This window comes from Nanorana parkeri, unplaced genomic scaffold (genome assembly GCF_000935625.1).
Source record: "Nanorana parkeri isolate BGI_ZX_2015 unplaced genomic scaffold, ASM93562v1 scaffold275, whole genome shotgun sequence".
Taxonomy (NCBI): domain Eukaryota; kingdom Metazoa; phylum Chordata; class Amphibia; order Anura; family Dicroglossidae; genus Nanorana; species Nanorana parkeri.
The window spans coordinates 754,341-777,951 of record NW_017306543.1 but is presented as its reverse complement, the minus strand read 5'-3'; positions in this window follow the sequence as shown (position 1 = coordinate 777,951).

Below are 23,611 nucleotides of genomic sequence, written 5' to 3'. Positions count from 1 at the left end.
ATAAGCACTGTTTTTTTAAATCTCCATAATGAGGCACAGAAAGCAAAAAGTCAAATAAATATGACTTTCCATTCTAACCATTCCTTGTGCTGTCCAAAACTAAACAAAAACTTGTATCCAGAAATACACTTTACACTGCTTTTTGCACTGAATTATTGAATAACGGAAAACATCTACATGCACTACACATCATTTTCTGCAATGATTTCAAAATAAAACATGACGACTTAAGACATTTTATCTCAATTCACCGTAGTTCAAGTGGCTGTTATGAGGTTTGCGCTGGGTGGGGGATCCCAGTGATAAGGAACGGTAGATGGAAGGAACTTCCCCTATTCTTACCTGCCTATTCTAACAAAGCATCCATCCACACTTGCTGCTGTCACATGTAAACAGAAGCCAGCAGAGGAAATCTTCTACTACTCACTTCCTCTGTGGACCTGACAGATGAACTCATGAAATGCAGAGCTCAGCAGAGGGTGTCAAAAAGTGGAGGAGTTCAGTACAGTGTGCCCCGATGTGCATTTCCTATTCTGTACCACCTCACCCCATGTGCCATGCTGTACATTTACTATTCTGCACCACCTCACTCCATATGCCACACTGTACATTCCCTAATCTTCAACATCTTGTTCTGTATGTCATGCTGAACATTACCTATTTAGCACTAGATCATTCTATACACCTTGTTGTACGTTTTATATTTCACACTGCCTCTTTCTGTACCTTCTATTTCAGAAGCCTGTTGTATACATAGTGATGTTTAAGGCTTGTGGGAGGCACCACACCATGCAGTGAAGGACCAGGTTTGGATGCACCCAGAAGTGCTGGATATAAGCAGCAGTGAGATATTTGCAAAATAATTAGGTTTTAGGACACTGACCACCAGAATGGTACCTATCTTTTTCTTTTACTTTACAGGCTAGTCTTAGTGTAATTATGGTGTTAGTGACAGAGTCGCTTTAAAGAATATGTGTAGTTATACTTTTTCTCTAGCCACCTGGCTAAATAAGCCCCACACTTCCCCTTCAGGGATCTATACTTACTTCAATATTATCAATGCATCCTTATCAGTCCTTCTTCACCTGCCATTGTAATTAACATATAAAATGCTGTTTTTTATGTTGAGTTGCCCATTGGAATTTTTGCTATAGGGCTTAGTAATTTCTAGTTACACCCCGGATACTCTCCATTCAAATGCTTGGCTCCTTTGCACTGAAGACCAACCATTCCTGCCATAAAAAATACCAACATGAAATTCCCAACACTGGAATCTACTGCTTTAAAAGAGCATTGCAATTAAAGTATGAGAATGAAATTAATCTCTAAGGGGAGGTGGTAGTCAGCAAAGAAACCTAACTTCAGCTTATAAATCAGAGAAGCTTATAGCACAGATGACAGGTCATACTAGGGGGAATACGGGTGGAGTGAGAAGTCCTAGCAATTAATGATATTGAGTATGGGGTGCTGAAGAGACATTGTCCATAGTAATTGTTGCATTTCCTTATGTTAATTAAGTTATTTGTCATTGATTTAGCTGGCAATGCGTTGTGTGGCTTTATGGCTTTATTGTGATATTTTCTGTATTAATTGTTTATCTGTAATAAAGTGTGTTAATGAATTGGCTTATTGGGGAATATCATTAATTTATGTTTGTTATCTTTTATAGTAGCCCATTTGTCAGCTGAAGAACTGCCTATCTTTGTTTGTTTAACCTGAATTAGTTGACATGTTTTCTGTGTATTGTGGTATCATTTGTATTAATTATGTACGGACCCTGCAATAAGCTGCAATGTCCCTAGTCTCAATTTAGTGTTGTCAGCTAGATTGTAGCAAATCTGAGCTGTTTGTTTATATTATCAGGGTTTGTTAGCTTTCTCCTAATTGTAAGGACATTGTTTGCTTTTGCCTTATAGTGGGGAGTGTTTTCCAGTACATAGAGTAAGAAAATACAAGGTTATGAGTTATAAATATTTATTCTGCTCTGCCCAGTCACTGAAAGCGTTATGCTAGTGATGTAGGCTGGGGAAGACCTTCTCGAGGGGCCTTTTCTCTCGCAGGTCCTGCCTGGTGAGAATGAGAGTGCTGAGGTCCAGTCCTTTCCTCCCAGCTTTGCAGAGGATGTGTTTGTAAAGGGTGCAGTCTTTGCCATCTAGATTTTGCCTGGAGAGGATGTGAGTCTCTTCAAGCCTGGCGTCTGGGGTGGCTGCCACTGAAACATTAGAGCCATCATCAACTTCAATATTAATAGGAGGCTGCTACTAGAGAAATCAGGGACACCAGCCATTTTTGTTGCCGATCTTAGAAGGTCTGAAATAATTTTTGCAGTTTTTGTTTATCCTGTATCGTAACCCTCTCTCCCTGGACATTTGAGCAAATACAATCTGCAAAAGAAGATTGAAGTCTGTTTTGATTGTCATTACTGGAGGGTCCGTGAGTGTCAGGGCAGGTCACAAGTAACAAAAGCAGGAGAGCCTGTTAAAATCCAGCAACTCATTTGGGTATCTGATAGAGGCATTGGCTGTTTATTGTGGAATGTCTCATTATAATAACCAGTTCCCTGGCACTGTGTACATTGTTTTTTTGGCAATGGTAGTGTTTCTCTAAGCGGCCTTAACCCCTAAATGTAATCTAACCTTTAATTTGACCCTAACACGTATCTCTCCCCCATTCCTACAAATGTAACCTAACCTTTAAAGCAGACCTTGCACCTAAATAGCAAGTTTCACATTGCACAGAATTGAGCACAGAAAACAAAGTGGGAGGAAAAAGATAGTTAATATACTTACATTTTCCCTATCTTCACCCATAGTGTCTAGGCGAGGGTAACATCCTCATCCTTTTGGCGACATCCTGAGGAATGTTCAGCAGCTCAAATTTCATTAAGGTGACAATTCTGCACTGTGCTGTAGCATCATATCGCAAGATCACAGGTACTCGGAATTCACCAAGATCTCATCTTAAGGATGGCAACTATGACCATAGTGAGATTTGACGCACCCCCCAACTGTGTGGAGATAATGGTGAAGTGGTATTGAAATCACTGCTGGTAACCAGGACAAAGACAAGAGGGATTGAAATGTCTTATGAATTCTTAGCTGTCAAGGTAGCTTATTTTATAAAAATCTTTACATTTAGCAGGAATGCACATATTATAAACTGCAACTAGCCCAGGACCTCGGATGAGGCCCTGTTGTAAATGGTCATGTTGTAAATAGTTTGCTATGCAGCTTAGGAATATACATCTATGAGGCTGGGATATTGACCTACAGCTAAACTCCCCATTTCCCCATTTTCCACATATCCCAAAAGTCCTACTATGAAGGAGATATCTTCCTAAAAAGTGGCTAGATGATTGTAGAAGAAGTTTCCACTCAGTTAGACCACCAAACATGACTATATTACATGGTCAGTTCAGAAGGCTAATAACAGACATTAGACCTCCTAAGAAAAATTTACATCAGATATGTATGTTTAATATCTAACAACTTCTAATTTAATTCTGCTAAATAATATGCTGGTTTTCGGATTGTGACACCTTGTCATATGGAAATATAGATGTACCCAGTATAGTTGGCATTAAGACAAAAGTGTGTCTGGTGGCCATTCGAACACTCCAGCACACCTACAACACTCCCCGCAGACCTTTTGATTGTGTAAGGTTACCTCTGTATGACCCTATTTAGGGGCCAAGAAAAAGCTGTTGCATGAACACCTATTATTTTACCATCAGCACTATTAAGGGATACTAACAATCATGTATGAGGGCCACTGACTTTCGCCACATCAGATTGGACTTAATGTGATTTAAACTCTGCACTGCACTAAAGATTAGGTAGACTTTCTTTGAATATTTTTTGAAACCCTTTTTAACTGTTGCCTATGTCTATTTTTGTCATTTTCATTCTGCAAACATTTATTGAATTTTTATCTTTTCATGAAACTATATTTAAAAATCATTAAGCTTAATCTAAACAGTGGGTGTGGTGAACTGTGCGTGTTTCCATTAAAATGTGTGGTGGTGGCTACTGCCAGTGTGTAAAGGGTTAACTGCTTAGGTAACCTGCTCTCAGTCTGCTGGTACCTAGAATGTTGAATTGTGAGCTGGAAAATCTATGTGCAGAGTGAGAGTGCGTACATCTCTCAGGGTATGCCAGGGGAAAGGTAAGTATGGTAATTAACTTTTTTTCCCCCAACAGATTTGTTTGAATTTTCCATTTTTGGATGGGAGAAGGACCCCATATTGCATGCAAGGTCCTTCTCCCCCTCTTGTTTTTTATTGCTGTCTGTGTCCCTATCCCACCTCAACCTAACCACTGACCACATCATGTTCTGAAAAAATTCATCCCCACACAGCTACCTCCTCATGTATCACTTCTCCCTCCCTTTTAGATTGTAAGCCCTCACAGGCAGGGCCCTCCTTACCATCTTGTCTTGAATTGTATTGTGATTGTAATGTCTTCCTTATATTGTAAAGTGCTGCACAAACTGTTGGCGCTATATAAATCCTATATAATAATAATTTAACCTCCATCTTTGTCCTAGTAGCCATTATCACTGGGACTGAAAGTGGGACAAATTAAAAACTTTGAGTTGTCAGAAGAACAGAACTAAGAGAGGATTTTCTTTACTGTAGAAAGATTTCTGCCCACCTACTGTTGTGTCTATGGGACAGGAAATTAAGGGACATCTCCCCAATAGGACACATGTGGCAAGAAAACTGACAGGGGTTGTAACATGCCTTAAAAGCAATACTGTCATGAATCAGATGTTTTTCTGGCCAAAATGAATACCCCATGAAAGAATAGTTTAAATGCTTGCCTTTTCCTGTGCCATGTCACCAAGCACACTACAGTGACATGGAAGTCAGCAGGAGGAACCAGTAAGAGTTGCAGTGGACCAAGTAGACTAACATTCCTGGAAGTGTTGGTTTCTCAGTGAACATCAGGGGACCATTCCAATTGAATGAAGCATTGCTCGGCAGCACAAGAGGCAGAAGTTCTGTTTGACTGATAATCTCTACCTGGTACCTGAGAGGGGTGTAGGACAACTCCTTTGCATACGCTAATGCATATGGAAGAGGCTGCAGAGGGCTTAGAGGGAGGGTGCTGTTGAGACTCGGTCTGCATTTTCATAGGATGATGATGGTTAGGCTAAAGAATCCATTTTATATTTCTGTTCAAGACTCCATTTTATTTCACAACTTTGTCGCTGATGAGATTTTTGTTTAAAAGCTAAAAGTTGTGCTTGTCAGCTTAAAAAGTTTTGCGTAACGTCCTCTTTTTCTTTGTCACATGTTAAGTCTTGTGAGATGGTCAAGTAACTAATTCCTTAAAATGAATGTGATGACAAAGTTAATTTTGTTGAACACAGGTCCATAAATGATGTAATAAGTGGGAATGGCTCTGTGGTTAGAAATAATTAACTCTTTCAATTGCTGTGATAAATAGTCGAATATTATTGGATAATTTGTACTTCTGTGCCCGCCCAGTGTGGGATGTCACTGGGATGTATCTCTTCAATTATTCTAATGTGGATACATTTTGAAAACTCTTGTAACCTATGGTAACGAGGCAGAATGTTTTAGCTTGGCAAGCTGCCCGTATACGTATTGTATTGAATAAATCATAATATGGAACACAAATCTCTGTTCATGGTATTTCTGCCAAAATATTGTGTCCTAATGGGGAGATCTCCTTAATTTTCCATTCCAGAGACCACTGTCACCAAGAGAGGAGGTGATGAAAAATTTTCCCACCAGGGACCTAAACAGGTGTTTCCTGGAGATCTACAATATAACAATGTAAGTTTGACTTGACAGAGACCTCACTATTCTCTACAAAAATTAAGTAATAGGGTTAGGTCATCAACCTACCCCCAGGCTGTGACTGAATAATGAAGCAGCAACAACACACTGAGGAGGAGGTCATGGGAATGATTTACTCAAGGATTTAAGAATATTCTTAGAATTACATGTGTAAAGATTCACTCCAATTATGCAACCATGTGAAAAGAAAATCCATATTTACTAATTTCTTCTGCACATGATTGGATAATTGAAGTCAACATTTACCAAATTTATTGTGTGAACATGCTAAAACCCTATTAGTCTCCATCACTCCATTCATTTCTCCTATAAGCATGTTCAGACTGTTGGTTGACAGCACTGTGCAAAGCAATAGAGCTCTCCAGACAGTAAAAAAAATAGGTTGACTTTATTTTGATTTACACCTTATTAACCTGGACTCCTTGTTATTCTTTGCACTCTCAAGTACTGGTCTATTTGGTTTGGTAGATATGAGCAAGATTCTAAATTTGCAAAGAAATCATTCTGTAGAAACATAAAACAAGGAAGATGGAAAACGCAGAATTTCTGATGAAGCAGATGGTAAGTGCCATATGGATGAACTAAATACAGAGAAGAATGTTATTTGTGAAAATAAGCCATTTCTTCCAATGATCCTGACTCAAAACAATCAGTAATTAACTAGTGCTATTAGCATCCAATTTTCTTTCCCAAGGTTTTTTTTTTTTCTCAATGTAGATATTTCACGGTGACTGCTGGGAATTGATGCCGCTGTATGCATGACTGTATAATTCAGAACAATATAAACACAATGAACTTCTGCCTAAACACTTTACAATGTATCCTGCATCTTGAAAGCATACATACATTACTTGTATAACTTATACAAGGTCAGACTGAAGTTTACAAAGATGCAGCAGATTGCTGGAAACTAATCTGGCAAATAAGCAGAGTAATGTGTACAAATACTACATTCAGTAATATAATGTCTTTGTATAGATTTCCTGTACATGGCAAGTTATTTGACAAGCAGCAATGACAAGTTGCTTTATTCACTTAATTATCTAAATTCCATTGTATTCAGTGTATTCATTCAACAAACATTTTTGTAAATACTATGGAAAGCAGAGTTTCAGTCAAATAGCTAAATACACATTATTAATATATAAATGAAGCTACAAAACACAGTGTTTGAACTATTTAACTTGCTCTAATAATTGTAATAATCAAGGTGACACCATTGTTTCCTGTGTTACTTGCCTACTCCTTAGATTATAAATGACCATTATCTCAATAATGAGGTCCTCCTTGTGCTCTCCCTCTCCTGTAAACACACTCCAGCTGGTGATGCCTGAAAACATGGCGGATTGGCAGTACTCTACAACTGCCATGATCTTTGCTTCATTTTACATATTATATTACTGATTGCATACCTACTTTATGACTGTAAAGTTTTATCTCTCGTGTGGTTTAAAAATTGTGGTCAAATCAAAACCATCTCTGCAGTATTTTGCAATGCAGTTCTGTCATATCATTGCCATATTTGTGTTTCTTATAGTTCAGTCCATGTTTAGTAGTTCCCCTTTAGTTACCTAAATGGAAAGAGAAAATGAGACATGCTACATATAACTGCCCAGCACCAACAGGATATGTCAGGATTTGAAAGACACAAACTTCCAGGCAACACAAATGGAAGTATTGGTAGCAGTTCCCATGGTGCCAGGCAACACAAGTAACATGAAAACACACTTTAAATCATAGATGTGTCCCACAGCTCTAGACACCCTTAGTCTGTAGCACCACAAACATATTTGTGCGCTTGAATAACAGGAAGATTCTTTGATGATGACAGTGCATATTGTGGTGGTTGGTAGGGCACCAAGGCTCGTAGACACAGCATCTCTATATGACAGAGGCATACTTGGGCTCTTGACTCCATGGCTTCGAGGCAGTCAATGTATGTACCTGGTTCAGGAAAAATGCCTACCAATGGTACTGGACAAAGAGCAAGCAAGAGGTATAGGCTGGGAATGGATACCATTAGATGATACAGATTCCAGCAAAGTATCTGTATCTAGCCAGGTATGAGAGTACATAGAGAAACAAGATGCAGGATATGTTTAGCATTTTGATCTACGTTGATAGCAATGAGTGACAGCTAATAATTAAATGCTTGTAGTGTTTAGAAGAATATTAAAAGTGATTTAATATATTTTAATTCAGGCAAATATAGCAGATTGCTGTACAATTTTCCCTGGATATCTCTGTCTGTTTTTGGTTCTACAGAGGGGAGCCCCTGTGATGTAGTTCCAAATTTTTACTTATTTATAATGCTTAAGTTAATTAAGTTAATTATAATGCTCACATGCATTTCCATCTACTGGTATTGCCATGTTACCATAGTATCAAAAGACTCCCCATGAGAACTATTCAGTCAACCAAGCACTATGACAATGGAAAAAGGGATCTTTGAGGAATTGTCCAATTGACCACACCTACACACTAAACAATTTCTACTATTATTTCTATCTCTATTATTCTTGGAACTATTTTAGCCTATTCCACAATCATCATAAGACATTTTTGGAATGTATTTATTTACTTAATATTGTAAATCTTGTCTGTACAGTAAATCTTGTCCACCATACAACCTGGAAGGGGCTCAGTGAGTTCCTGCTGCTTAAAAAGTTGAGCATACTACAGGTGAGCTATCCTTACCAGGATCCAGTCTCAACATAACAGCCATAAAATACATTGACTTTCTGACAACCAGCAGTGGTAGCCTCCCTTTATTCCCTGTGTGGACTCTTATAGACAGTAGTTTAAGATACTCAAGAGACAAACAAAACTGTATGAGTTATTTTAACTATGTTAATTTTTATTATTTATTTAACCACTGCAAGCCATGCATAGACCAATTAAAATTGGGTTTACAGGGCACTTCTGACAGCATTTATGAGTAAAAATGTCTATTAATACAATTAATAAAAACATAACCGTTGAAAAACATATTACATGTCCCATCATGTCCTTTTAAGCACCAATCCTCCCACAACTACAAGGACAATAGTTAATTGTGCATACACTGTCTATCTCATAACACATAAAGTATCTAAATAAATCACAATTCATATAAATAATGGCTTCCAGCGGCATGCAGTACCCCCCAACGTGTTTCACCGGTTGTTTCTTCAAGGGATGGAAGTGGATGTATTTAACAGGAATGAACATGTTATAGAAAGGTTACAAAAATATTATATGACATTCCACAAATTTATACAATAATTCACATGTATACTCCACCTAAGCTCACAACAAGGTGCATAGGACAAATGAGGATATTCAAAGCACGAGGAAGGAGAGCCACCTCCCTCACCCGTGGAGCCTGTTGTGGCTACCGGGAGAGCTGTAACCCAGACCTAAGACAACTTATCCCCCAAGTGTATCTCACAACAATCTATAAACAAACGAATGAAGGTAACTACAAAACTGTATGGGTTATTCTCACTGTGTTCATTTTTTTATTTATTTAACCACTGCAAGCCATTGTGAATCAGTGTTCTTTTTAAATGTTATTTTATCTGCACCTTCAATAGATATATTTTCTGCTCTGTTTAATAGACAAAATATATATCATGATGAATGCAAGTCAAAATCTAGTGATAGTTTATGGTGTGAATACCCATTTTTGTGTGAATTGATTTTACTTTGAGAATACTGCAGAATTGATTTCACATTGAAAGTACTGCAGAAATCAATAATATAGTCTGTATGTGGTATATTCATCTGGTTCCTGTAATAAAAATGTTTAATCAATTAAAAGCATTACGTCCAGTAGTAAGAAATATACACAGTAAATAACGCAAGTTATATGCTTTATTGAATTGACCTCAGTGTCAGCATCTGGTCAAAAGGCCCCACACCTATGTTTCACTAGATTCCATGGCTGTAATGGTTCTCCAGTGAGACAAACACCTTCACAATTTCTACAGAACTTTGCATTGTGGTACCCCATGGTCCACTGAGAGCTTTCTTTCTCTTACCTGCTATGCTGTGGATTTTAAGTACCACATATAGAATGTTTGATTGGATACATGGAAAGCAGAACTCATAGTATATATTACTCTGTGCTAGCTTATCTCATATAAAGAACAAGCACTAGATCCTTCATCAGCATGAGTGAAGGAAAACAATGTTAATTATTTTTAACATCCCACAAATTAATTAGTTCAGGTTGGCATAGGTGACAGGTTTACCTTAGTGGAAAGGGGAAGGACGAGGTTACACAAAAGAAGCCGGCAGTATTTACCTGTCAGGGAAAAGCAACAGCAAGTGAAATCATAACTGCCCTGACAAAAAATCTAGGGGGTTCCCTAAGAATGTTTTTGGAATTTCAGCCATAGATCAGTCTCATTTTGAAGTGTGAAAACGAGTGTCTTCTGAAGAGAGAATTTTTCGTAAGAGACGCTTACCATCCTGTGTACACGTTCTTTGCCCATCGCATTTGACTTAGCTGCACAGAGGTAAGGGTTAATTTCTAGCAAATTAAAGAATTACAAAGAAAAAAAAAACATATTTATAAATGAGTAGACAAGACAGTGCATGGGAAGATGGAAGTAAGTCATTTTTTTTTATAGTTCTCGTTAATGTACATGCACAGTGTGAAATTGACTTGCACTTTCTCCCAAATGTTCCATTGACTTTGGGAGATTAATTTCTAATTTGTTAGCTGGAGATAACAAATGAGCTTTGGCAGTAAACCTGTTTATTTGACTTGATATTCACTTTGCCACCTTGTAACATTGTTGCACTCAATATGCAAAGGCCGATATGTATCTAGAAGATATCTAGAAGACACGCTGCTGAACTGTTACAATGCCGTGTGCAGCAGCTAATTAATACGTATTCAGTTTCTCGTTTCTACATCACGCAGAATGTACTCAGGTACATTTTTATTAGAAAAATAAAGTGTTATTCTGTAGGTCAGACACAGAACAAAAAATTCAATAGCCCTTTTGTGTTCAATTACCAGAGTTTGATAATAACATGAATTCAGACCTAGTGTGAATTCAGACCTTCTAATCAGGGAATTTGTATAGCTTTGTGTTAGGCTTCGTTAATATAGTGTATGCCATATGAAGTGTAAATTAAAGCTATTTATTGTATCATTGTTTTGTTTTTATGTTTAGCATGTAACTTTATTATGCAGTGTTCTGTCTTATTGTCACATCTGTTGTTTTGTACCTGCTTACTTCAAGTAAACAATATACAGGACACCTCCAACCAATTTTAGATTTACAGCAAAAAAATCTGTTAATGCTCTGCTTGCTTCAAACTTGTTTTTTTTTTTACATCTGAAAAATAATCTAGGCTGCATAGATGAACAGAAATATATCTACTACATGGTGAATTGAGTGAGGTGGTGGAGGTCATCTACAATGGCTGGAGGAAGTGTTAGTACACTTGTAGGCAAATATACTGCTTCTCATGCATATAAATGAATACACCACTCCAATGACTAAAAAGGCTGCAGTTGATGATTGAAGTCACTTGGGACATTTATCCTTGTTTGGATTTATACTTAGTTCCTTTTCCTTGGAGTGATATTTGGAGATCTTTTGTTACATATTTTGTTGGAAGCTTATGCTATGTTATTATGAATATGTTGTTAACGCAATCTTATGGGGGGGTGTTTTTATCAATATTTTTTACAAAAAAACTTAAATAAAGGAATGTGTTTATACAAATATCTTTTGTAATTACTTTTGGCTATGTCATAATGTACATAAAAAGTCCCATTTAATTCCAAGTTTTTTCAAATGATATCAGGGGTGTGGTGCCATTCCTCTCTGAGGTAGTTATCCAAAATCTTTGTGTTCATATGAATACATAAAGGATGGGTTATATATATTGTTCTTTTAACTAAAGGAAAGAAATTGAGAAAAAAAACCTTCCATTAAAATTAATGTGTTTCATAAAGCTTATTAGAACGCCATACAGTAATTTACAAATGGGCAATTTATGAGTCACTTTATGATTATGAAGATAATAACATTATACAGTATATTTGAAGAAGAATAACTACAGTGCAATAGAAATGGTGTATATAAAAATGAACAAAAGTGTGCCTGTTTGTCGAATATTGTGAAATTAAAAAATTGTGACAATCAACACTATGGAGCAAGGGAAAAACTAAGGCCATAGCAGCTCATGTGTCTGCTATGGCGCCTGAAATACAGAAAGAGCCTAGGCTGGGTTCTTCAAAGGTTTATAAAAAAATGTATCTTCTATTGCATTTATTGTGTAATTTCCTTTTGGGTGTAAAAGATCACACAAATGGCTTGGCTTTAACCACTTGAAGACCGGGGTGTTAAACCCCCTTCCTGGCCAGGCGATTTTTCAGTATTCAGCGCTGCGGTACTTTGACTGACGTTTATTCCGTCATTGTAACCAGGGTAGTTGCGCTAGGATATATTTACAGAAATTAACCAGCTGCAGCAATATCTATCAGCACCCCGGCTTACAGTTTATTCCGTCATGCAACGCTGTACTGAAACAAATTTTATACCATTTTTGGGGACAGATAGAGCTTTCTTTTAGTAGTATTTAATCACCACTGGGGTTTTTATTTTTTACTATATAACAAAAAAAGTACCCGAAATGTTTCCCAATGAAATATTATGGAACATTTTTTATCACCCCAATTTTTTTGTAAAATATAAAAGACGGGGTCACCTTGGGTAAAAAGGCACCAAACATGTCAAGCCTTAAAATTGTGCGCGCCCGCGAAATCGCAGAAAACTGAGGAAGCCTATCACTTCAAAGTGTACAGGATAAATGTCCATTGAATGTCCAGCCATTGCATGTTTATGTGTCTAGTCCTAGATCCACACATTCATAGTAAATGGTACCACCTTGAACAAAGTTCCTTTTAACATCCCTGTACTGAAAACTATGGACTGCACTTAGTCAAAAATACCATTCACAATGGATGTTGACTCGATAATTAAATGCAGAATGCAAAAAGTGAGAAATAGAGAAAAAAAAAAAACTATGAAAGTCACACAATTTTGAGTTCAACTATTTTTTTTAATGACTGTGGAAAAGGCACATAATAATATAATTTCATAGCTATATGATTTATGTTAGTTATGCTAAACTAAGAAACGTCATATTTATATTGGGATTGATTTTTTTTGCAGAATAAAGACTGTTCAGGAATGTTCACTGAGCTTAGTGAATAAGGAAAACAAGTGTTCAATACAATATCATCACATGCGAGAAGAAATCCCTTGCAGCTCTTTGGGTATTCAAAGTGAACACAGCTTCACTTTATTTACTAAGCTGAGGGAAGATTTACTTTTGCAAAGTGAACAGTCAGTTTAATAAGTGAACAGCTTCTACTCTTGTGGTAAATCAGCCCTTATTATTAGTGATGAGGCTGGGCTTGGTGCAAACCTATTTCACCTGAGTTCACCTAAGCCCACTCAAAACTCTGACCACCACTCCCTACTCCTGACCCAATGAGTTGTGGCAGGGATATTCCCCACCCCTTTGTGATGTATAGCTGCTCCTCCCTGCAACTGTTTGGGTCAGGAGGAGGGGGTAGAGGTCAGAGTTTTGAACGGGCTTGGGCAAACTCAGGTGAACCCGGTTCACACCAAGCCCAGCCTCATCACTACTAATCATCTCTATTTATAACTGTTATAATTTTAATTGTCATTATTCTGTTTATTTTTTATTGATGATTAGGAATTAGTATGCTCTTATTAAAGGTAAACACTGTTTGTATTGAATCATAGATACACCATACTGTGTATCATTGCTCCACAAGTAACATGTATGTAATTGTTGGTAAACCTTTTTTTCCCATTTCAATTTGCAGCCATCTGATTTTAATACTGCTGAAATTCAGATTTCTTGCTCCTATTGGTTTACTGCTTCTAGTTTTTTTTTCTTACAACTATACTATAAATGTTCATGTGATCATAGCAGGAGGACTTTTCCACAGAGAAAGTAGAAAGTGACTGAAATCCATGCGTCTATTACAACAGAAGAGCAAAAGGTAAAACTTTTCAATGACGTTTGGTAAAATCCTAGGAAAGTCTATAATGGGCGTGAAGAGGATTGCATGTTGCTCGACTGGAGTTTCACCTTAAAAGCAGTAACATGTGATGTATAATACATTAAAAGAACCATACAATGCCAGTGACTGCTGTGTATGAATGACGTTGGACTGCATACACTTGTGTGAACAGCCGGCAGCCAGGTGAAGACATTACAAGCGGCTGTAATTGCTTAGAGTAGCAAATCTGATAAACCTGGTTGGGCACTGCCCAATGCCCGCATAAACAGAGCATTTTCTAATTGCCACAGATGTTACTGAATAAGAACAAACAAGGTCCGTGTCATTAGGGAAAAGGAACTATCTATTTTAAAACACAAATACAAGGCTTTGGGTCAGTGCCTGCATTATGAAGCCTCACTCAGAATTTTTTGTCATAGCAAATAAAAGCTTGTGTTGGAAAGAGATAACTGTTGAGAGGAAGGTGGCGTTCTCTGTTTATGTAGAGCCCAAGCCAGCAGTTTAAATGGTAATTGGCCACAGATGTTAAACAGCTTATATCCACTAATTAGCATGAAGTAATTTCATTTTCTACCTGAAAATGTGCATCAGCTGAGGGAGGGAGATGTCATGTGCATGACTGGGTTGTTTTTCTATTAGTCGTTTTGAGGGAAAGTGAAGGATCCTGTACTTTCTGCATGGACTGGGGTTCTTTGGCCCAGAACTGGACCATCTGCGGCATTAACTGTGTGAAATTCTGTGCTCTGACTCAGAGGATATTTAAGAGAGGCCAAAAGCTGCTACCCAAGCCAACAGCCTGCTTCTCTTAACAGCTAACTGCCAGGCCGTAGTACATGAAATGGTTATGGTTACCTTCTGGCCTTGGACGGAAAGGAACTGGGCCACTCCAAGTTTTTCATTTACGGTGCAAGAAAAGTGTGTTTGAGTAAGTTCATAAGTGAATGAACAAATGCTGCATAATCAAGTTATTCATCATAATTATTTGCACTTGCTGTAGGCCATTGTTTAGGATATATTTGTAGCTAGTTTTGCTTTTTCTCTGAGATATTCTTTCTTTGTGGGACAAAAAACAAAAACATGATCAAGCAGAATCCTCTCTGCAAATCTTGAAATGAGGTTAAAAAAATGAAATGTCTGATTGGTTGCTTGCTCATTGTCCCTTTGTCACTGTATTTGTCAATGACCTGAATTTTGCAGACAGTGATCGTAAAGCTTACAGAAGCTTTTTGAGAGTAGCAGCAGCAGTGCTATTTAATAAACAAATCCAATTTATTTTGAATATTTTTACCAGAAATTTAATAGTTTGGAAGAGCTGGTGTGCACATGCAAGATGCATGCTGTTTGTGACTGCACTGTTTCACAATGCATTTTCTTCATCTAACATTAAGGACCTGTTGGGGTTTCAATAGCCAGCCTGCTATTGGCTATTTCAAATTGCAATAGCTAATAGCAGGCTGGCAATGGAAACCCCACCTACTGATCAGTGGAGCAGACCTGAGAGAAAGTTCTCTCTAAGGTCCGCTCCTCTGCTCAATGGGCGGTCACAATAGCCAGCCTGCTATTGCGATTTGAAATAGCCAATACCAGGCTGGATATTTCTCCTCATTGTTTACATTCTTTTGCTAAACGTGGAATCCAGCCACCAGCCAGCAGCAAAATGTAAACAAATAATTTTGTTATTAACCTCTTGCCGTCCGCCCGTAGTAAAAAAACGGACGGACGGCACTGCAGCATCTGCGGGTTGCCGTCTCCTTTCGGTAATTTTTCCTTAATATAGTAAAAAAATAAAACCCCCAGTGGTGAATAAATACCACCAAAAGAAAGCTCTATCTGTCCCCAAAAAAGGGTATAAAATTCATTTCAGTACAGCGCTGCATGACGGAATAAATGTCAGTCAAAGTACCGCAGCGCTGAATACTGAAAAATGGCCTGGATGGGAAGGGGGTTTAACACCGCGGATGTCAACTGGTTAACTAAATAAATTCAGCTAGCTAATTACATTTTTAGTGTGCACTAAACTTTTTAATGAACATCAAGCCACCGGGAAAAAAAAATTCAGCGATTTTCTTTTTGCCGGTTGCTTGAGAGTGCCAGTTGCTTGAATGCTGGATAATGGGGAGTTTAATATATACCCTGTTTCCCTGAAAATAAGACCTACCCTGAAAGTAAGACCTTCCACTATTTTTCAAGATTCCTGTAATATAAGACCTACCCCGAAAATAAGACCTAGTTTGGTGGTAGCATGTGAGGGAGAACTGGAAGAGCAGGAGAGATGGTATCAGCCTGCAGGGACATAGTGTATTAAGGGGATGACAGGGGACTTCCTCTGGCCAGCGCAGTGACAGTGAGCACTCCAGTACCATACTTCACCAACTGCTGCCCCCCTGAAGGCACTGCTTAATGTAATGGTACCATACTTTACAGCACTGTCTGATGTCCCCACTGTTGCACCGCTGGTACCACTGTCCCTTATGGCAAAGGAAGAGGGCGCTGTAGAAAGCAAGGCTGCGGGGGCAGAGGGAGCAGAGCCGTATTAGCAGATACTTCCTCTAAAGCTCCGGTTACTGTGACAGGCAGAGTGATACCAGATAACTTTGGATTGTTGTACATTTTGTTGCACATTAAAAAAAAAGACATCCCCTGAAAATAAGACCTAGTGTGTTTTTTGGGGGCAAAAAAAATCTAAGACAGTGTCTTATTTTCGGGGAAACATGGTATATGTTCTTATACTAAGCATGGTACTTGGTATCTGAACATCCATACTTGTGACCTTTCAATACAGATCTAACAAAAAATAAGTAATCAGTGCCATGTGCATCCACACTGTTCCTACCAGCGCACACCAATGGCCGTGCGTTCAGCCCTTATTGAATATTTTAACACATATTTGCTAACTTCATTTTGGATTCAGTAATGACTTGCAGGATTACTTCTAAAATCCAGTACTTAACAAAGCTGAATCTACTTATTGTGCAAATCCAGCCTAGCCATTTTTTTTTACATATAGTGGGAAAAGATTAGTACCTATGTCTGCTTTTGCTGATTTCGGGAGTTCTGTTTGCCTTTCATGTGAGTCTAAGGCCTATTTCGAGCCAAAGCTTTTTATTTTGTTTTAGATTGATTATTAGATAGAACCTACACTTTTATCTCCATTTGTGTCTTAACAGGGGAAATTTCCTATTAGGACCGGAAGTGATGGGACATCTCTCTAATGGGGGCACAGACAAAACCCATTTTTATTAGTGTGAAGAAGGGTTCAAACTAATTTCTTGTACAGAAACTTACTCGTTTCACCAGAACGGAAGTGAGGAAACATCTGCAATAGGAACAAAGACAAATAAAAAGCTGACAGGTTTTCTAGCCTTCTACTGCATTACTAAAAAAAAGTTGGAGATTTAATGTTGGAGGAGAGAAAGTGAAGGAAACTCTTACCAACAGAGCCTCCTTAGCAGTAAAACTCAACAGAGTTTCTAAGGGGTTTTGACTGGGTGTAGGTTTACATGGCCAGGCTCATTAAGGAAAAAAACTCAAAAACACTGTTGTGATGTGAGAAGTGTGGCAATGTATAGGAAAGAATCTGCAATTATCTTAACTGGTTTGACTGTCGCAAACTTACATTTGATTGATTGCTACAGATTATTACACAGTTGCATAGCACACACACAGAAGGAAGGTCTATGCTTCCCAGATCCCATTTCCTTGCATGTTCCTGCATTAAAGCAGGTTTAGTCGGGGGGCGTGGTCCGGACATGGCAGCGTGAGGAAGCAACTCAGGGGAGCTCTGCACCTATCGAGCTAGATGGACGATTTAAATTGACTTTTTATGCCGTTACCCTCCATGCCCAAGGAGCAGAAGCCTCACAGTGACACCCGCGCCACCATCTATCACTTCTGACTCTGAGTGACTCCCACTCCGATACCCGCAGCTGTTATGGCGCTCACGCGGGCCTCCGCGGCGGGCCTCCTGTCGGCCAAAAAGCAGGGACGCGGCCCTATGACTCCGGCGTGTGAGCCGGAAGAAGACCGGGGCTCTGACGCTTCTCAATCGCCGATCCGCACACCTACCCTACCGCTAGTGGAATCCCAGGACTCACACACGCCTCAATTGAGTGTGTCCCTGCCAAGTCACGAGGTAGGCCCCGGCGTGCAGGGGGAACCTGGGCTGCAGGCCCTGCTTCCGCATTTACCCACAAAACGGAACTTGGATGTCATGGCCTCATCTATTGTGGAGGCTTTAAAAAAGGAGCTACATGACCTCACTCACCGCATTTCAGAGGTGGACGGCCGCGTCACGGCGGTGGAACACACTACCGCATCCCTCTCCACCAGGATGGAGGCTTTGGAATCAGACGCGGCCTTAACGAGGACCCGCCTGCTGGCCATGAACCTGCGCTTAGATGACTCTGAGAACAGGAACCGTAGGAATAACCTACGCCTGCGCGGCATCCCTGAGGCCACAGCGGGCATTCACTTGAGAGACACCGTGACCTCTATACTGAACACCCTCCTGGGCAAACCCCATGATGCCCCCCTGGAGCTTGATAGAGTGCACCGTGTCAATGGGGCTCGCCCTCCCACACCCTCGACCCCTCGTGATGTATTATGCAGGGTACACTTTTTTGCTTTCAAGCAGGAAGTCATTCGCTAGGCCTGGAGACAAGGTCCCTCTGATTTCGATGGCGCTACCATTCGTATTATGCCGGATCTTTCTCGCCACACTCTACGCATGCGGCGCATGGTGCGCCCCCTACTGGACCTCATCCGCTCCTCATCTGCCACATACCGATGGGGCCACCCATTTCACTTGATCGTTCGACGCAAAGATTCTATCTTTCATCTACACACACCAGACCAGCTACCTGCCCTCTTTCGTTTCGTTTCTGGAGGCGGACCCGGTGGATGTTCCTAACTGGTTGGAGTTCCCGGATGACATCCCGGAGACCGCCTCGATACCCCCGAGGGAGTCGCCAGCGATCCTTCCGCTGGGAGGCTCCTACCCAGCCTCGGGAAGGCCGGGAACCCTGACCCTTGAACTGAGAGGACTCTGGGCAATACCGTATCCTTAGCTGATTTGCCAACTGTTTTGCCCCCCCCCGCCTGCACCCTTCCGTTTTACTAGATCTGCACTGTTGCACTGTTATTAACCCTTTCTCCTTGCAGGCATGATACATCAGTTCCTTGGTGCGGGGGGCTGGGGTAAGTCAGACTCTGTGGACAGTTTCATTCCGTTGTTGTGGCCCTAAAGCTTTTTGTTTCTTTACACAGGTTGCTATGTATCCTCTGAGGCGCTTGCTCCTCCCCCCCCCGGGACTAGTGGTAGCTGGCCCCGGGGGGTGACAGTGGCGTGGCTCCGTTATCTGGCCCAGTCCTACTGCTCCTTCCCGCACTGCGCGGCTGTTGGCCTGTGGTCCCCTGGGCCGCCTGGTGATCGCTGGTTGCGGTTTCTCCGGGACGCCTGGGTCGGACTTGGACCTTTGGCGTCCCCTGGAGACACCGGTGGCGTGGATGGCCCCCTGCATCCGCGCCCATGGGATGGCCCTTCCCCCCCTTGCCACCTGGGAGTTGGGAAGCTAGTTGCTGGCGCTCACCGGGCGACTCCTGGTGCCCATGCTGCCCGGACTGGAATAATGCTTCTGATGCCCAACTGCTCCTTGGGATATGTTTTATGTTTATGTTCATGTTTAGGTTAATGTGTATGCTCACGCTTAAATTGACTCTTGCTCTACACGGTATACCTCATCTATTGTTGTTTTGAACTGTCCTGTTCGAGTGGGTGCATCTCCCCTCCTTGAGCTCTCACTTGATTACTTACCGCCAACCCCATACCCCACATAGGTGGTACCCTCCTGTCCTCGGATTTGAGGGTACAATTCCGCATTTGCATAGGCTCTGTGCCTACCTTAGTTGTCGCTTGATCTAGGTTGTCGGACTTGGACCTTTGGCGTCCCCTGGAGACACCGGTGGCGTGGATGGCCCCCTGCCTCCACGCCCACGGGAGGGCCCATCCCCCCTTGCCACCTGGGGGATGGGAAGCTAGTTGCTGGCGTTCACCGGGCGGCTCCTGGTGCCCATGCTGCCCGGACTGGAATAATGCTTCCGATGTCCAATTGCTCCTTGGGATATGTTTTATGTTTATGTTCATGTTTAGGTTAATGTGTATGCTCACGCTTAAATTGACTGACTCTTTCACTACACGGTATACCTCATCTATTGTTGTTTTGAACTGTCCTGTTCGAGTGGGTGCATCTCCCCTCCTTGAGCTCTCACTTGATTACTTACCGCCAACCCCATACCCCACATAGGTGGTACCCTCCTGTCCTTGGATTTGAGGGTACAATTCCGCATTTGCATAGGCTCTGTGCCTACCTTAGTTGTCACTTGATCTAGGTGTTCTCCCCCTATCCTTATCTACTCCCCCCACCCCCGGCCCTCCAGCTTTTTCCCCTATCGCCCCTTCTCTCCTGTCCTTCTGCTGTTCCCTCTCTCCTACCTCCTCTTCTCCTTCCCTTTCTCCCTTCCTTTGTGCATCTGGGAGCCTGATATCCCCTTCTACGGGTTTGATGGGTCCGTTACGCTTTACTACCTTCAATGTCAGGGGCCTTAGCGTCCCTGAGAAAAGAACCAGGCTCTTGGTGGACCTGAAGAAAGCGGGCTCCCATGTGGTTTTCCTCCAGGAGACCCATTTTAAAATTGACCATGTTCCGAAACTACAGAACAGAGACTTCCCAATATCTTACCACTGCCCATCCCCCATTGCCAGGTCCAAGGGTGTCAGTGTTTTATTGTCCAGAGCGGTGGCATGGACTTTCAGGGACCTCAAATCTGACCCAGAGGGTAGGTTCTTGTTTGTGAAAGGTTTGGTGGGGGATCAACTAGTTACGCTGGTTAATTTATACCTTCCCAACGTGGGCCACGTTTCCTTCCTCCAACGTGTACTCCCTCTCCTACTTGAATTTGAGGAGGGTCTGTTAGTCGTTGGGGGGGGATTTTCATTTTGGCCTCGATCCCCTACTAGATGTATCTAGGGCAGCCTCTCACCTCTCATACTCATGCCTTAAAAAACTGAAATCGGAACTTCATCTCCCCCAACTAACTGACGTGTGGCGTTTTCTAAACCCGCAGACCCGTGATTACACGTTTTATTCTTCTGTCCACAACACGTACCCCGACTGGATTACTTTTTTCTCAGACACAGGGATGTTCCGCTTGTAAGGGGCGCCTCGATTGCTGACATCCTGCTATCTGACCATGCCCCGGTGCATATGGCACTGGAATTACACCCTTGGGCCCCGAGAAGCCCCTCATGTCGTTTAAACGAATCACTGCTGCAAGACCCGTTGATTAGATCTGAATTGGAATCCACCATCTCCTCCTATTTCTCTGACAATTGCTCCTCCGCCGTGGCACCCCCACTGGTGTGGGAGGCGCATAAATGTGTTGTGAGGGAAGTCTTGATCAGGCATGGCGCCCCCAGGAAGAGAGAGAAGTCGGCTAGGGTAGCCCAACTTTTCGCTAAACCTCACACTCTCGAGGCCGCCGCATAAGAAATCTTTGGCGGTTACTCACCTTAGGGAGTGAGGCCTGCTTAGAATCGAACTCACTGAGCTTCTCCTATCCAACGTGCGTCAGAGTCTCCTGAAGGGCCGACGTACCATGTACGAGCTCTCTAACAAGCCTGGTAGGACCCTAGTGTCGGCCCTACGTGGCCCTCGCTCCACGACGTTCATACCCCACCTCACCTCTGGCACAGGAGTTAGACTGACGTCCTCTGCAGCAATGGCCCAGGAATTCATGTCCTTCTACAGTGCACTCTACAACCTCCACGCCGGGACGGATAGCCCACCATCCTTTCAGGATGACGCAACTTTTTCCCGATACCTCAGCGAGTTGCAGATGCCCGCTCTTACACCGGAGATTTGCGCTCAACTTGAGTCCCCGATCACGTCGGCGGAATACGACCTCGCCCTTAAACATGCTAAATCAGGTAAGGCCCCGGCCCTGATGGCTATACTCTACCATATTAAAGGACCTTCTCCCACCTTCTCGCCCCTCACTTCCTGTCCACGTTCAACTCCATCATCTCGGCTCTTCCCTCCCAGGGGATGCCTTACGTGCGCACATTGCGGTCATTCCCAAACCTGATAAGGATCCCTCGCAGTGCGGTAGCTATCGCCCGATAGCCCTTCTCAACCTGGACTTGAAGCTCTTTGCCAAGATCTTGGCTAATCCACTGCTTCCTCACATCCCTGACCTCGTACACTTAGATCAGGTGGGTTTCGTTCTGGGACGGTTCCTGCTCTCGATCCCTAACTCACAGCAGCTTTCTCGACCCCTGACCCCCTTCAAGCAGCTCTGTAGAGAGGGACAGCCCACTCGCCACGCAATCTCTACACTCTATTCTCTGCTGATCTCCCCCCCCCCCGCCGGAGACATATCCGTCCTTTCTGACGAAATGGGAAAAGGAGCTGAACATTACCCTTACACCTGCCCAAAAGGATCGAATACTCTACTTTGCGCATCACTCCTCCATCGCATGTAGGACCCAGAAACTCGGATACAAAATAGTGTCCCGTTGGTACCGAGTCCCGACGATCCTCCATTCTATGTTCCCACAAGTTTCCCCCATGTGCTGGAGATGTCGAACTGCACCTGGCACACTACTGCATACATTCTGGTCATTCTCTAAGCTGCTGCCTTTCTGGAGGGGGGTGACTGGCATTCTAAAGGACCTGGTGGTGGCGGATAGATCGGATGATCCCTTGGCCTGTCTGTTACACTTAAATGACATGTCCATTGCAAAATACAAGAAGTCTCTGTCCAGGCACCTTCTCAACGCAGCCCGGTTGTGCATTCCATTGCTTTGCAAGTACCAAATGTCTATACGTCGTGATATGCCCGTCAGGGCTGTCTTTGCCATATGATGATAGCCCGTCCCCAATGGGCGCACCATTATAGCTATGTTGCTTGTATTCAGAATGGTGTATACCTGTATGCGTTTCCCATGTACTGTTCATTTACACAAATAAAGCTGATTTTTGAATTTTAAAAAAAGCAGGTTTAGTCAGGTTTAGCACATTTACATCACTGTAGCTTTTAATGTGTCTTAATTGGATTTTGGACACACAGAATTCTAAACACATATAAATGTACAGTCTGAAGGATACAATTGAAAAATCATTACCTGCAATAATATGTGTTTGGAAATGTGCTCTAAAAGCATACAAACGCAGGTTTGACACTGCAAGTGTAATTGAGGCCCTAAGCTGATATAGATGCAGGAGGAATACTGGTGAAATTGTATTGTATATTGTGTTTCGATAGTCAATTTTTTTCCTATGTTATGGGTTAAATTTTAGATTATCTGCCCTATTTAATCAAAAACATATAAACTTGATTCAAGAGACTCAGTTTTTTTAAAACCCTGAGTCTGCAAGTCAATATCTGGAACCATAATTAAGGTAGTGAACTGAACATATCTAATGTGCAAGTATTCACTTTGTGCTGGGAGTTTAAAGGCATATTTTTCACTACACGGTCACCAAAAACCAACTTAGCATATTCACTAGTAAAGGAACTATGTTTTAAAAGTCTGGAGGTGCAAGAATTGTGAAAAAATGGTAATTTAGCACTCCACAGCAAGATAATCCTTGTAACTCATAGGGATCTATTCACAAAAGGGGGAAGAGTTTGGAGAAGGCAGGAGAAGTGAACAATCTAGG